General features: G+C 47.4%; 1 pseudogene; it reads right to left on the bottom strand.

Moving 5' to 3' along the window:
- The window catches only part of LOC101983335, a 15,497-nt pseudogene extending 10,910 nt beyond the window's left edge, over window positions 1–4,587 (bottom strand).
- Between the last annotated feature and the right edge of the window lie 863 nt (window positions 4,588–5,450).

Genomic DNA, 5,450 nt, shown 5'->3' with positions numbered 1-5,450 from the left:
GCTGAGAATGTCTATCAGGAGGTCGTGGGGCAGCTGTATGAAGGCTTCTGGTGGACACAGCAGTGAACTCTTGCTCCACCGTTCTTTCAGCACTCTGCTTTAGCTCGTCACAGCCAAAGAGATGAGCAAAACTCTTCAACTGAACACAGCTCTCTGCATTCATTTTTTAATTAAATATTCCCGACAACACTATAATACATCTTTTCCCTGTAGGAAGCAAGCTGTTTGCTAGAGCTGCTCTACAGTGCTGTCATTTTCTGGCAAATTCCCCAGGTGTGTGTTAGTTGCCACATCCACATTCCTCAGGCGGACATGCCTCTGCCTGCTTTCACTTAGTCCAGATCATGCAACTCCATCAGCCTGCACTTACAGGGATGAACGCACAGCAGGGGCCTGGCTTAGCAGGAACCCAAAGCAATAGCTCCCTTCCACACACTTCCTGGGTTGGCCTACCACCTGTGCCCACCATGCCCTAGTCCACTCCTGCAGCCGTTCTGGCAGCTTCCAGGTGCCCAGGGCTGCCCCCACCTTCATCTAGCTCACCACACCCTTCCCACTTGCCTAGTTCTTACACCACTTTACCAGCAAATGTCCCAAAGGCTTCTGACTCAGACGTTCCTGTTCCTATACTAATCAGCAAGCTTAAGCAAGCTTAAAGGCAGTGGGCCACAGAAAAGTCTCCTTCCAGCTTACTTTGAAAAGAAACTCCAACTGCCACAACTTGTTTCTTCTTCTCACCTTTCAACAAGTTTCCTGCCAGCTTTTCACAACTTCTTTGTATAATGTTTGACTATGTTGTTCTTGCATGCTTCTGAATGTATAGGCTTTCTTGTGATTTCTAGTTTTGCATCATGCTTTAAAAAGAAAAATCTTTCCAAAACCAAGAAAATAATAATATAAACTCCCATCTTATTTTAGCTAGTTCTGCCTGATGAGCGGTGTTAGGCTTTCAATGCCTGACTAATTTCTCTCAATCTGTCACACAGGTCCATCAATGATAGCACCAAAGGCATCGCCCCATCGTCTCATTGCTGCACTATATTTGGGAGGATGGACCACAATTTTCCTCATTTATTCACTGATAGATACAGGTGGGTTCCATGTGCTGGTTATTGTGAACAGTGATAAATACACAATCAAGTACAAATATCTCTTGGGGAGGTAGAGAGGAAGTAGACAATATTTATAATAAAGTGGTGTCAGATCTGGTGTTAAAAGGCTCAGTAGCATGATTACAGTTCACAATAACATGGTGTTTCTAAAAACAGCTGAGGTGATTCCTAATATATTCATCATAATGAAACAATGAACATGTTCATTTTAATGTGTCAATCAAAATACAGATCCTACTCAGACCATGAGCTGTTCAGTCTTTCACCAGCAGGGGGCCCCATTGACAGGAGAAAGAGCTTGCCAGGCCTTTGTTTTAAGCAGCCCTAGGCTTGGTCTCAGGTCTGGAAGGTAATAAAGAAGCTACCATCTTGGAAGTTCTCCATCTTTATTGCTTAGTCATGGGCTCTCTTAAGGCCTACACGGAATGTATCTAGCCCCTAATTCCTCAGAAGTACTTGGTTTAGCTGAGAAACAGTAGTATTGTTCATGAGCTTTCCCTTTTGGTATTAGTCAGAGGAGGTGAAAGCGTCAGAGAGGCTGCAGAGAGTTTGAGAGAGCTGGGTCCCCAACTTTCACCTAAGTCAGTTGCTTTATGGACTTCGGCCCATTGCCATGACAACTTGGCTACAGTTTTCAGACCATAGATAAGTCCAAAGAAGGAAGGAAATCTTTACGTTTGTAATTTCTCCCAGAATAGTAGGTGCTTTGGCTACTTTGAGGGATAAGTGACTTGGTGGTACCTGAGGGCCTAGCCACAACTCAAAGCTGGGGACAGCAAAGCAGACTGAGACCTGCTGCTCTACCATAAAGAGGGTGGGTTCTTCAGTCTTTTTGAGAATCCTGGGTAAGAGGTGGGGGCACTTTAGGTGTACACTAGATGGCACGGGCTAGGGCTCAGGGATTCAAGAGAGGCCTGGTTAGAAGGCTTTCCTCTTCAGTTTGTCCCCCACCTCCAAGAACAGTATTTCCACCACATCAGGGGCCTATCCACCTAGAGGAACTTATCTCCTGATCTCCTGAGGCTGCCACTAGACCTTTAAGCTAACAATAATTGTGAACTCCATTTTTTAAGAAATATTCTACTCCTAAACAAAAATATTAAAGTAGGGGTATAGTCATGTCTCAGCAGTGAAGAGCATTTGCTACCCTTGTAGAGAGAAGACTCGGTTCATTTCCAGCACCCACACAGTGGCTCACAATTGCCTAAGTCCAGGTCCAGGGGATTCAACACCTTCTTCTGATATCTGTGGGCTGCAAGCATGCATGTGGTGCACGGACAAGCAGGCAAAACACACATACACGTAAAATGGATTTTAAAAGTTTTAAGTTAAAGGGAAAGAGATTTAAAGAATGAAATGGAAACTTTCCAAAATGAGAGGATACGGTTTTAAAACAGCAATCTCCAATGTCCTTTTCCCGTCATTTACCATAACCTGAAACTGTAGATGGATTTAGAGGTGGGATCAGTCTCCCATCCCCGACCTACTGAAAATCCTGGGATGCAGCACTAGGTAAAGTAGGACAGAGATTGTTCCCTGGTGCCACAGAATCCTTCAAGACCTGAAGGAGTACATCTGTGTCCTAGGGAAAGGGGAGAATTACTGACAGCCTGGAGGTTAGGGATAAGAAAGCACATGCAGGTTGGGGGGTCTACTGTGGGAGCCCAGAAAAGAAGGTAGTGGGGAGGTGTGAGCAGGGGCACTTTAGAGGCACTGGATGGCAGCGACATGCATGAGCATGCCCAGGTTCCCCCAACCAGTCCAGTAGAAATCCAGACACCTACTTTGCTATACAAAGCCAGAAGGGCTGTTCAGCAAAGCCCCCTCCCCAGGGGGGCGAGGGGACTGACAACTGTCTCCAGAATGCCTGCTTCTGCAGTGCTTCCTCCTGCTTCCTGTGGCCGTGTTCCGTGTATCTGGCCTTGGTGGCATTAAATTCCGCTTCTCACTGATCAGTTGACTTGATGATCTTTATGAGATCACTGATGATTTGATTTTATGAACGCTATGATGATTACTTACATCAATGATTTAATTGGACCTTTTCGGTTAGGACAATAAAGATGGCTAGGAAAACAGTTTTGGTTATTTGGCCAAGTGTTCCAATAAGAGGGGAAAAAGGGCAAAAATAGGCTGAAGTCACCTTCCCCTTTGTTAGAGGTGAGATTTGCCAAGGAAGGAAACTAAGAAGGAAGTTTAATGCACTATTGACCCATGAATTCTGCCTCTGGAAAAACAGGCTGATGATCAAGTAAATTTTGTCCCTGCACCCAAGGTAGGCCAGAGTTCTTTGGTCATGTAGCTTATAGAATTAATCACAGGCCCCAGTGTCAGGAGCCAATTTCCTCCTAAAATCATTGCAGGAACCATCACCCTGGGGAATCTACGGATCTGTCAGGAGGCAATTTCCTCCTAAAATCATTGCAGGAACCATCACCCTGGGGAATCTACGGATCTGTCAGGAGGCAATTTCCTCCTAAAATCATTGCAGGAACCATCACCCTGGGGAGTCTGCAGAGAACCCCACACCCCTAATTGTGTTAGGAATCTTTCTATTGACAGAGCCTACCCCACACCCAAGTTGGCTGTTAATGGAGAGTTATCTGTTAGCGGAACCCACCCCACATTCCAAACTATCTAGAGAAGTAGGTGTGTCATCTCCTAGTTGTGACTTCCTGGCCTACGTGACCAACGAGAACCACGTGACCAATGTGAACCACGTGGCAAGAGCCCAGGCCCCTGTGCCCAACCCCCAACTCCTTACCCTATATAAGCTGTACCCCATCTCTAATAAAAGGACGCTGTGACAAACCTAGCATGGCCTCCTTCCTCTCTCTCAGCTCATATCTTACAGATAGTGCCTCTCCGGGACCCTGGAATAACTGAACTGCAGGGTGGGTTACAACCCCTAGACTAAATAACCCGCCAAGGCAATCAACACCCCAGGATCCACCTTGAAGAAACAAACTTGAGAAAAGAAATTAAATGACGCTACTGTACGTAAAGGAAAACTGATGGTTAGCTGACGCTCCATTAAAGTTTCTCTAGAGTCGTTGCGGTGCGCTGTGTGGATACAGGAATGGACTGAAGTGCCCATGGTCCACAATCCCAGGGACACACTGCTCTGCCCACGAACCCCACAACCACCTTAACAAGGCCTGACGCCCATCCACAAGCCTTTCTGCCCAGGACACTTCTGTCTCAGGTAAGTCTTTCCCGGAAGGAGCCCCACCCCAGGTGCATGCCCTGTGCTTGCACCCTCGTGCCCAGAGTGCCTGCACATAGCCCCGCGGATCTTACCTCCTAACAAATGCTGCTCTTCGTTGTTCCCGTTGATGGACGCTGGCAGGATCTCACCTATCACCTCCTGCAGCTCTTCGTCGTCCCCTTTGATGGACCCGGGCCGGTTGTCACCTATCTCATCCGGCGGCTCGTCCTCGTTGCTGTTGGACAAGCCACCGGAGTCCTCAGACATGAAGGAGCAGCGCCTGGCTCCACACTCCCTCACTCAAGGGGCACTAGGGATCAACTGGCCCTAGTCTCTGGCACCACCTCTGACCTGTTGTATCCTTAGAGCAAGGGCGGTCCCGGGCAGGGGAGGCGCTGCAGCGGACCAACCCTAGAGCATTTCTCACCCTCCTCCACAACCCTGACTCAAGCTTCTCCTCGGGCCACGCCCCTCGGCCCCAGCCTCATCCGGAACCCCCAGCAAGGATCAAAATTTCTCTACCCCCAACAACAAGCAGGCAAGCAATATGCAAATAGCTCCCAGGGAGCGGTTGTGTAAGTGAATTCCAGGGCCTGAGGTGTTGCTTCCACTGGAATAACCACCTTGACTGTTAAGTGAGATTTTTGTCAGGAGCCTTGGGATCATTTCAAGCGCCCTGTCATTTGTAATCTTCACAGTTCAGCTTTCTTGGCCTAAGAAGATCGCTTTTTAGTAAAATGGGAAGAAAAAAAATGTAAATATGTAAACCTAGATAAGAGTCTCTGCAGACGAATTCCTCAGCTGAACACCTCAGTGCAGGCCCTGCCGAGCTCTCCAGAAGGAAGTCCCCTGAGCACACCTGGGCCATAGATCTTGTAGAACACTCAGGAAGAGTGGCATGTGGGTTTCTCTGTTTAACAGCCCTCGCTGTCCCGGAACTTGCTCCATAGATGAGGCTGGTCTCTAATTCACAGAAGTCCACCTACCTCTGCCCCCCAACTACTGAGATTAAAGGATTGCACTACCACCTCTTGGACAAAATTTTTTTATAATCTTTTCTTACTCGTGCTATGTCTAAACACGCAAAATTCCCCAAAAGTCAAAAAGAAGACAGAGTTCCTTATGTAAAA

Source organism: Microtus ochrogaster, unplaced genomic scaffold (assembly GCF_000317375.1).
Source record: "Microtus ochrogaster isolate Prairie Vole_2 unplaced genomic scaffold, MicOch1.0 UNK142, whole genome shotgun sequence".
Lineage (NCBI taxonomy): Eukaryota > Metazoa > Chordata > Mammalia > Rodentia > Cricetidae > Microtus > Microtus ochrogaster.
This window is presented reverse-complemented; position numbering and strand designations above follow the sequence as displayed.